The sequence below is a fragment of the Ursus arctos genome, chromosome X, assembly GCF_023065955.2.
Source record: "Ursus arctos isolate Adak ecotype North America chromosome X, UrsArc2.0, whole genome shotgun sequence".
Classification (NCBI taxonomy): Eukaryota; Metazoa; Chordata; class Mammalia; order Carnivora; family Ursidae; genus Ursus; species Ursus arctos.
In genome coordinates, this window is record NC_079873.1 from 28440659 (window position 1) to 28452501 (window position 11843).

The window sequence follows — 11843 nt, forward strand, 5'->3', positions numbered from 1 at the left end:
GTGACATATTAAAAATAATTTCTTCCAATCTTTGAAAGTGCTATATCTTATCATATAATTACATCACCTTTAATATTTTTCATTAATACTTTGAAATTTTTAGTATAGCAGTCCTTTTAATGTGATTGCTGCTAGTACAGAGAAATATTACTGATTTTTTTAAAGATTTTATTTATGTATTTGACAGAGAGAGAGGGAACACAAGCAGGGGGAGTGGGAGAGGGAGAAGCAGGCTTCCCACTGAGCAGGGAGCCCAATGCGGGGCTCAATCTCAGAGCCCTGGGATCATGATCTGAGCTGAAGGCAGATGCTTAACGACTGAGCCACCCAGGCACCCCTGAGAAATATGACTGATTTTTATATATTGACCTAATAAACTGTGACTACACTAAGTTCAATTATACTCTTGCCTTGTTGATTTCTTAGGACTTTTTATATAGGACTTTATATATAATCAACCTTTAGATTTTTATTTTTTTGCCCTCAGTTTATTGTTCTGGCTTAAGCTTCCAGAGAATGTTGAATAAAAAAAGTGTTTAGGCTAAACACCCTTCCTTTATTTTGGAAATTAGGAGGTATGTGCTCAATATTTCATTATGCAACATAATTATAGATGAAGAATTTTCATACACACCTTATATTAATGTGAGAAAGTATTCCATTCCTAGTTTTTGCAAGTTTTTATTATAAAAGAGCATTGCATTTTTAATAGCTTTTTTCTGTGTCTATTTAACGACCAAGAGTTTTTCTGCTTTATTTTGCTAATGTGGTGAAAATATTTCCTGATTTTTGAATCTTAAACAAACCATACATTCCTGGAATGAATCTCGCTTGGTCATGCAGCATATAATCCTAGATTCAATTTTCTTATTTTTAAGGAGGTTTGCTTCTAGGGGCACCTGGGTGGCTCAGTCGGTTAAGCATCTGCCTTTGGCTCAGGTCATGGTCCTGGGGTCCTGGGATGGAGCTGCCTGTTTCTCCCTCTCCTTCTATCCCTCTCCCTCACTCATGTTCTCTCTCTCTCTCTAGTAAATATGTAATTTTTTTTAAAGGAGGTTTTCTTCTAGGTTCATGAGGGATATTGCTGTGCAATTTTTCTGTTTTAGGATCTTCTCAGGTTTTGTTACAAGGTTATGCTGGTGTCATATAACAAGCTGCTAAATTTTCCTACTTTCTTGATTTTTAAAAATAGTTTTGTAAGATTGGTAATTATTTTCTTTTTAAGTGATTTATAGAATTCTGCACTGAGACCATCTGGGCCTAGATTTCTTTTGTTTTCAAAATTCAACCTATTTAATAAACATAGGATTATGTATATTTTCCCTTAATTCTTATGTTACCTTTGGAAAACTGTGTTTTTGACAGATTTGTGCTTTTCATCCAACTGATCAAATTTATTGTCATAATGCTTTAAAAAATTCTCTTATTATCCTTTGATGCCTATAGGCTATGTAGTGATATCGTTTCTTTTATTTGTTATTGGTAAATTATGCTTTCTTTTTCTCTTGATTATTCTTGCTAGCAATTTAACAATTTTATTACTCTTTCAGAAAAATAAACTATTGGTTTTATCTAATATTCTCTATTTTCATCTGTGTTCTATATCATTTATTTTTTATTATTTCCTCTTTTTTTCTTATTTTAGATTTAATTTGTTCTCCCCTTTTCTGACTTATTGAAATGGAAATTAAACCACTAGTGTTAATTCAACATAAGCATTTAAAGCTACAACTTTCTTATCATATGATCTCACTGATATGTGGAATTTAAGAAACAAGGCAGAGGATCATAGGGGAAGAGAGGAAAAAAAAACAGACGAAACCAGAGAGGGAGACAAACCATAAGAGACTCTTAATCTCAGGAAACAAACTGAAGGTTGCTGGGTGGGGGTGGTGGTGAAGGGGAGCCTGATGCCATCTGTTGCCGTTCCATTCTAGTATAACGCTACAGAAGTAAAACCAACTCAAGTTTTCATCCTGTTGAGATCAGCTGGGAACACTGTGATGCTTTTGATTTTGTCTAGAAACCTGTCACTTCAAGATAATTTCTGAAGAGGTGGCTGGGTAATGGACAGTGGGGAGGGTGTGTGTTGTGGGGAGCACTGTGTATTGTGAAAGACTGATGAATCACAGACCTCTACCCCTGAAACAAATAATACACTATATGTTAATAATTTAAAAATTATACATATTTTAAAAACTACAATGAGATATAATCATATACACATCAGAATAGCTAAAATCAACAACACAAGAAAGAACAGGCATTAGCAAGGATATAGAGAAGAGGGAGCACTCATGCACTGTTGGTGGGAATGCAAACTGGTGCAGCTACCCTGGAAAACAGTATGAAATTTCCTCAAAAAGTTAAAAATGGAACTATCCCATGATCCAGCAATCACATTACAGAGTATTTACCCAAAGAATACAAGAACACCAAGTCGAAGGGATACATGCACCCCTATGTTTATAACACCCTTATTTTCAATAGCCAAGATATAGAAGCAGCCCAAGTGTCCATCGATTGATGGATGGATAAAGAAGATGTAGTATATATGTACAATGGAATATTACTCGCCATAAAAAAGAACAAAATCTTGCCATTTACAACAACATGGATGGAGCTGGAGAGTATAATGCTGAGCAAAATAAGTCAGTCAGAGAAAGACAAATACCATATGATTACACTCACATGTGGAATTTAAGAAACAAAACAAACCAGCAAAGGGAAAAAATATCTAAGAGAGAGAGAAAGACAAACCAAGGAACGGACTCGTAATTATAGAGAACAAACAGATGGTTACCAGAGGGTAGGGAGATAAGAGGATGGGTTAAATAGGTGATGAAGATTAAGGAGTGCACTTGCCCTGATGAGTACTGGGTGTTGTATGGAATTGTTGAATCATTATATTGTACACCTGAACCTAATGTAACACTGTATGTTAGCTAACTGGAATTAAAATAAAAACTTTAAAAAAAATAAAGCTACAGCTTTCCCTGTAATTTCTGCTTGAGTTGTTCTATAACAAAAGCATATGTTTTATTTTTATTGTCAACTAACTTGAAATATTTTATTTCTTCTATGACTTATTCTTTAACATGTGGGAATTTTAAAGTGTCTTGATCAATTTCTAAATATTTGAAGATTTTATGTTTTTTCTTATTATTTTGAACTACATTCCCTTGTGGCTAGTAATGATAAATGATAAATTAAAATATTTTTATATTTACTGAGCATTCTATGTGAACCTAAAAAGTATGTGTATTCTAAAATTATTGATTGTAGTGGACTATTAAAGGCAATATGGTTCGGTTGATTAATATAAAAAGAGAATTTTTTATCTCTTCTAAATTCCTACTTTTGTTTTGCTAGCTTGATCAATCACTCATAAAGGTATACTAAAACTCTGAATTTGTGGATTCGTCAGCTTTTTTAATTTTGTCACTTTTTGTTTCATGTATGTATTAGCTTCCTAAACTGCCATAACAAAGTATCACAAACTTAATGGCTTATAACAGAAATCTATTGTTAAACATCTTGGAGGTCAGAAGTCTGAAATCAGACCGTCACAGTGTTGATTTTTTTTCTGAGGGATCTAAGGGAGAAATTGTTCCAGGCCTCTCTTCGAATCCTAGGGATGGCCAACAATCCTTGACACTTTTTGCCTTGTAGAGGATCACTTTAATTGCTGCCTCCGTCTTTACATGGTATTCTATGTCTCTGGATCTTCACATGGCCATCTTCTTATAAGGACACCAGTCATATTAGATTAAGGGTACATCCATGAGGTATGACCTCACACTAACACAACTAATTATATCTACAATGACGTATTTCCAAAAAGGTCACATTCTAAGACACTTAGGGTTTGGACTTCAAAATATCTTCTTTTGGGGGTGGCACAATTCAACTCATTTACAATGCATTTTTTAAACTCTTTTAATAAGGAAATACACCTTTGTCACTTTTATATTTTTCTGATGAGTTAATTCTGATCATTATGAAATAACTTGCATTTGCGGTATTACTCTTTTTCTCAATATGTTTTGAGTTGTATCTATTATTTTCCTATTTATTTTTTATTTAGTCCATCTGTTCTTTGTTTTTCTTTTCTTTCTTAATTGTCTGAGTATTTTTTTAAACCCACTGCAATTAACTTAGTGGCCTTTTAGCAATACCCCCTTTGCATTATTCTTTTTTTACTGTACTTTCTCTATGGATTAAAATGTTCATACTTAAGTTATAATGTTCCCTCAAAGTTAATAGTTTACCACTTTAGATAAAATTCAGTAACCATTTTATATGCCATTGTTTTTTAAAGTCTTTCTTTCTTTCTTTCTTTCTTTCTTTCTTTCTTTCTTTCTTTCTTTCTTTCTTTGGTGGGGATGGATCTCAGGACCCTGGGTTCATACTCTGGGCCAAAGGCAGATGCTTAACTGACTGAGCCACCCAGGCATTCCTATATGCTATTATTATAGTATGCTGGATCTCAGGACCCTGGGATCATACCCTCGGCCAAAGGCAGATGCTTAACTGACTGAGCCACCCAGGCATTCCTATATGCCATATATATATATATATATATATATATATATATATATATATATATATATATATATATATATGTATATTTCGCACAATATTGTATTTTTCTCCTGGAAAGGTTTAAACACTTTTAATTAATTTCAGAAAACACTAAATTTCTCCACATATTCACCATGTCTAGTGTTGTTTGCCCTTCTGTATATTTGAGTTGCATCTGGTACAATTTCCCTTTAGACGAAAGAACTTACTTTTGAAAGTTTTCTGTTTTAGTTCTGCTGGTAACATATTCTGTCAGTATTCATTTATCTTTTTTTTTTTAAGATTTTTTATTTATTTGTCAGAGAGAGAAAGAGAGAGAGAGAGGAGCAGGCAGAGAGAGAAGCAGGCTCTCCGCTGAGCAAGGAGCCCAATGTGGGACTCGATCCCAGGACCCTGGGATCATGACCTGAGCTGAAGGCAGACGTTTAACCAACTGAGCCACCCAGGTGTCCCTTCATTTACCTTAAGATACGTATTTCGAAAGATATTTTCATTGGGTATAAGATTATAGGTTGACTTTTTTCTTATTTCCTGCACATTAAATACGTAATTCCTCTGACATCCGGGCTCTGCTGTTTCTGATGAGAAATAAGGTATACTGTACTTAGATCTGATTTTCTTATTTATTCCTCTTTGGGCTTCATGGGACACTAGATTTGTCAGTCTGAGTTTTTCACACAATTTGTAAGTTTTCAGCTATTACGCCTTCATATATTTTTCTATATCATTCTCTTTCTTCTCTCCTTTGGGGAATGCGAACGTGTGTTAAACTGCTTGATATCATCCTACATATCACTGAAGTAGTGTTCATTTCTTTTTAGTCTTTATCTCCATTTTCTTCAGGTTATTCTTTCTGTTGCTCTATCTTTACATTCACTGAAATTTCTTCTGTCATCTCCTTTTTCCTGTTAATCCTTTAAAGAGATTTTTTAATTTTGTATTTTGTACATTTAAATCTAGAATTTCTGTTAATTTTTCTACATCTATTCACTTATTTTTCTATATCTATTCACTCATTTGGATCATTTTTTTCCCTTAAAATACTGAAACAGATTTACAATAGTTATAAGTCCTAATTTGTTTATTAAAACATTTGAGTTGGGGCGCCTGCATGGCTCAGTCAGTTAACTGTCTGCCTTCGGCTCAGGTCATGATCCCAGAGTCCAGGGATCAAGCCCCACATCAGGCTCCCTGCTCAGCAGGGAGTCTGATTGTTCCTCTGCCTCTCCCCCCCAAAATAAATAAATCAATAATTAAAAAAAAATAATATATCTGAGTTACCTCAGAGTCTGTGTCTATTAACTGCTTTTACTCTTTGACTCTTCACTACAGGTCACATTTTCCCATTTCTTTGCTTGACTTGTGAATGTTACATTGTAGATAGTCTGATTTTATCTTCCTCTGATGAGGGCTGATTTTATTTTTTGTTTTAAAGGGCTGTTAAATCTGTCTTCTTTATTGTGGGAAATAGGTGAAATGTCTGCTCAGTTCCTTAAGCCTTCTCTTTCTTGTCTTCTTCTATGATCTTATGCATATTTTGATGCTTTCTTTTCTGTGGTTCCCTTTGTTTTCTGATTTCCTACATCACATTTTAGATGCTCTTGCAGCCCTAACCTCCATTCTCTGACTGCTTTTGTCAACAAGATAAGAGCTTTATTTCCAAATTCTAGTGATTTCATGTTGTCCATAATCTGGGGTGGCCGCTCTTATAAACAGCTGTTTAAACTCTAATGTTACCCAGTGTAAATCCCTTCTTGCAAGTGTGGATTCCTTCCACTTTCTGAGTTTCTGCCTGCTTTTGATTGTTCTCCCTAACTTGTAACAGTGTTTTTGTTTGTTTCATTTTGGTTTTGTTTGTTTTAATATTTTATCCAGAGTTTATAGGTATTATCTGTGAGAGGATTAATATTGTGCAAGTTAATCCACTTTTACTAGAAGTGGACCTTGTTATTTTTTTTAAAGTATACACCATTTATTATTCATAGATTTTTTTTTTTTTGCTTTAGTTTCAAGAAATTATTTCTTTTGCTTTATAACTACTAACATGTTTTTCTAACTTTCCCAAGTCTACACAGATATCAAGTGTTAGAGGCAGGATTTGACCTCTGGCAGTCTAGTTGCTATGGTATGCTACATTGAAAAAAATAGCCAATGGTTTGATCTAACACAAACATCAATTTCCAAAATTGCTCAAATTCACAAATTTACATTTAATGTGTTATTTGAAAAAATGAAACTATAAATATAATAAATATGTAATCCTGAAAGTATCTAAGAACTATAGTTATTATTGTCCTCTTCCAATGTCTGATAGCAGTTCCAGAATAAGTGGGTCACATCTGAAGAGAAGGAAGTAGATTTCTGACTTAGAAAATAATAAGTTATTTCAGGCAAGCAGAGCTACCCAGGACAATGGATCAGAATATGGCTAAGTAAAGAAATTAAAGGAAGGAGGAATAAGCCTGACATGGTAAAAGATGACAGAGAAGAAAACTAAGAGAGGAGGAACACACTAGTCAAAATGATGATAAATAAGTTAAATGAGAAGGCAATGGTAAGTCAGAAAATATATATGAGGAGAAAACATTCAGACAGATGTTATTTATATAACTAAAATATCTGAAATGTGAAATGTGGAATTTTTTTTAGGCTCTCTGGAGGAAAAGTGTTATATAAATGTGACTTGACTTATTTTACTTCTTGCTATGAGGCAGAATATTACATGAAAAAAATACCTCTGGCAGGACAGAGATTTTTTTTAATAGGATATGGAGGTGACATTAGCATTTCACATCAAACTATGGATAAATCAGCTACTCAGGGAAAATAAAATCCAAAACTCCAAAATAAGTTTTTAAGGACTTATACTCTAAAATTTTGAATTGAAAACGTGAAAGTTGTGAAAAGATATCAATATTTCTCCTTACTCAGAGGACAATGTACATAATGTGAAATTTGAAATATTCCTCAACTGAAAATTAGAGATTCAAATGTTATCTCTAAATATAATAATTATCTTATTTTTGTTAAATCTACATTTTTATGAACTTGCTATTACAGAGTAAGTTATAGCTATGTTGATATTTTGTTATTATATGGATAATAATATATTTAAGAATTAGATTTTTCTAATTCACCTTTGCTGAATATGAATATGTTGTTATAAATATTACTTCATATATATAATTTTTAATTATAATGACTTTTATTTTCTGAAATACTTATGTTTGTAATATAAAATTTTAAAGGCTCATCATATAGAAAGACCACATTTCCAGTTTATTTGAAAAATCATGACTTATGTCTTGTTCTTTAGGCTCCTCTAGTTTATTATTTAACACAGAATGATTTTTTACTTTTTAAAATTTTTAATATTTTAAATTTTACAGAAAAGTTGCAAAAATAGTACAGAGAGTACCTAAATGTCCTTCACTGAGCTAAACTAAAATGGCTTTATCTTATATAACCTTATTATAGCATCAGAAAATTAACACTGATTCAATGCTACTAACTAATCTAGAGACTACAGTTATTTTTTTGTTTTCTACTTTATGCCTCTTCTGTAGTCTACATTCTAATTCAGAATCACATGCATCAATTTTTGTGTTTCCGTAAGTCCTCAGCCTTACTTTGTTTTTCAACACACTGACACTTTTGAAGATTACTGGCCAATAATTTTGTAAAATGATTAGACAGAAATTATGCATTTTTGGCACAAATACAACAGAAGCGACAATGTCCCTTTGCCAGTGCATCATTTCTGGAGCTATGTGATATCAACATGTATTATTATTGGTTATGTTAACTTTATTTTTTTTTTAAAGATTTTATTTATTTATTTAACAGAGATAGAGACAGCCAGCGAGAGAGGGAACACAAGCAGGGGGAGTGGGAGAGGAAGAAGCAGGCTCATAATGTAGGAGCCTGATGTGGGGCTCGATCCCAGAACGCCGGGATCACGCCCTGAGCCGAAGGCAGACGCTTAACCGCTGTGCCACCCAGGCGCCCCAAGGTTATGTTAACTTTAGTCCCTTAATTTAGGTTCTGTTGGCCAATTTATCCCTCTTTGTCATTAATAAGTATATTTTATGATGATAAGACTACAAATATCCTGTCCCTCCTTTTACCCACAAATTTTAGTGACCATTAATGATTCCTGCTTATAAGAATTATTATTGCAGTATTTACATAATTATAATTTGCTGTTTCTATCATTTTTTTCCCTGTACTTATTAACTGGAATTCTACTGTAAGGAAGAGCTGTCCTTCCCCCCTTATTTATTTATTTACATGATTATTTATATCGATATGGACTCATGTATGTTTATTCCCAGATTTGGTCATTAGAAACTCCAAGAAGTTGGCTTCTGGGTACCTTTTAGTCATACACCCTGTTTGGGCTGCTATACCAAAAAACCATAAACTGAGTGCCTTATAAATAACAGATACTTATTTCTCACAGTTCTGGAGACTGAAAGTCCCAGACCAGGGTGCCAGCATGGCCTAATTCTTGTGAGAGTCCTCTTCTAGGTTGTAAACTGTTAATGTCTCATTGTATGCTCACATGACAAAGAGATTTAGAGCGTTCTCTGGGGTCTCTTTTACAAGGGCACTAATCTCATTCATGAAGTCTCCACCCTCATGACCTCATCATCTCCCTAAGATCCCACTTCTTGATACCATCACATTGGGGCTTAGGATTTCAACACATGAATTTTGCGGGAATATTAACATTCATTCTACTGTAAGTCCATCATTTTCTAGTGATTTCTTACTTTCTGGCAGAACCAGAAGTACCAAGAAGTACCAAGATAATCTTGCCTTTTCCTTACCCTATCGCTGGTATCAACTATTTCTCCAAGAATCCTTGGTTCCTTTAATTAGAGAATAGTATTTAAAAACTAAGACAGTAGCACTAAGTTTGACCATTTACTGCTACTGGGTTGTCATTGCTTCTAGATCCATCATCAGACAGAGCTAAGAAATCTCTATCTTTATCTCTGTCTACCTATCTATCTATCCATCCATCCATCCTCACACACAATCATCTTTATTTCTAAATCTACTGATCAGTATATATAGTAATTACCATTATTCCATACCGACACATCCAATTCCTATAGAACACCTAGCGTCCATTTTAGTCTTCTTTCTTCCTTATTTGTAACGACTTTCTCTGACATTGAGAAACCCAATTCTCATTATCCACAATATATTTACTTATTTCTAGTATATACGTATTGCAGTTTAGTATTTCTAACTCATACTCTTTTGAGTACAAATTTATTATCTAGAATATTTGTGTTTCCGTTCGTTTTGCCTTACAGGATACATTTACAGTTTTTCAAAGTTAGTGGGGTTAGTTTTTTTCTTCTTTCCCTTCAGTATGGCTGTAAGTTTCAATTATAATAGGGTTAGATTAATTTATTACTGTTTGCATTCTATTTTTTTTGGTTCCCATATTTTGGGTTGCTTTTAACTCTTTCTTTATTTTATTTATTTTGGGAGTATGTAGAACATTAACTCAGCTTAGAGTCAAAGCTATACAAACAAGTATCATCAGAGAAGTGTCACCCTTCTATCCTTACTACACAATTCTCATCCTCCATTCTTATAACCACCCACCTCTTATAGGTAATTAATCTCATCAGACTCTATTTTGTCCTTTCCATAATTAGGCTGAGTGTGCTTGTGTGCATCCTCATTGTTACATGACTGATAGCCTAATACAGGTACTTTTTATACTTTGATTTTTTCACTTACCAATATGTATACTGGAAATTAATCCATGTCAATTCATTGAAATCTCCAAAAAAAATTTTACACTTTTTAGTACTCATTTCTTTGTATGTGCCATAGTCTATTCAACCACTCTCTTTATATAGGCATTATTAAGGTTTCTCCCAATATTTGTCCTGCAGTGCAATGTGCCCTGTTGATTAGAACCTGGCACTTCAGGAGTATGTCCTATGTGTGTTGCATGTGCCCCGGTGTTGCGGCTTAGCCACTTTTGTCTTCAGTCCAGTCATCTACAATGGCTCTCTTTGCCTGTTGTGGGAAGATTTGAGTCCCTATATTGTTAGTGGGCCAGTCTAGGGCCACCTCGAGCATAAGTTGAGTCAGACCAGCCATCTTCCAGAAATACAGTAGCACTGTACTGCTGGGCACTTTCCCTGTGTTATCCCCTGAGAAGCTTTAGTTGGTGGGTGGAACCTAAAGTCATACCAGATGTCTGCCCCCAGCCCACTGCTGGGGTCACAGTCAGACTGGTGTGTGTTTATCATCCCCTCTCCCCAGGGCCCAAGTCATTTTGGAGTGCTGTTGGCTCCTATCAGGGCTGCTTGTACACTGATCGGCTTGTGCCACTGCTTTAGATGGGATCTGATCAAGAGCATACTGGAGGGGGAAGGTCCACAGGAGAACATGGGGTTGGGGTGCACAGTGTTAGCAAGGTTTGCAGGATCTGCTGTGGAAGGGGACTTGGAGCTGGGGCCTGGCTTGGAGGGGGCATTCTGCAGGAGAATGAAGCAGTGGGCCTGTTGTTAGTGAGTTAGGTGGAGAGTTTTGGTGCTGCGCTGGTTCCGGGAGGTGTCCCTATATCTAGGCTGGGGGGTGGAGGAGGGAAAAAGTGCCCCCCAACTCCTTTGTTCCTGAAGAGATCTCCCAGTGATCTGTGTCCTTCCAGCACATGCTCTGAGATTAGTAAATAAATCTCCCTCCTTTTCATTTTCAATCTACTGTTTCCATGCTGTATCTCACTGGGGCTGCTTGTTGTGCTGTCTCCTTAAGGGCAGGGACTCAGTTTCCTCTTGCCCTCCTGAATCTCCCAGAGCCAAGCCCACTGATTTTTAAAGTACTAGATGTTGAGACCCACTGACTGTAAAACCCCATTAAATTATGCCCCTCTGGTCATCAAGCAGGTTCCTTGTGCCCGCTTGAGGGTCTGGTCCTCTCCCCTTTCTACACCTGTGGTGATTTTCCCATAGATAGTCCCATGGGTCTGTTTAGGTCCCGACCATGTCTCTTCTCTTCCTACATTCTTCAATGTGGCCTCTTCTCTACATTTAGCTGTGGAGAGTCTGTTCTGCCAGTCTTCAGGTCATTTTCTGGGTTATTTACACTGATGTAAGTGTTATCTAGTTGTATCTGTGGGATAAGTTGAACTTAGGGTCCTCTTACTCTACCATCTTCCCTGGAGGTTAATTTACTACATATTTTTAATGTGAAACTATTATGTAGTGAAGGGAATAGGGAGTTCA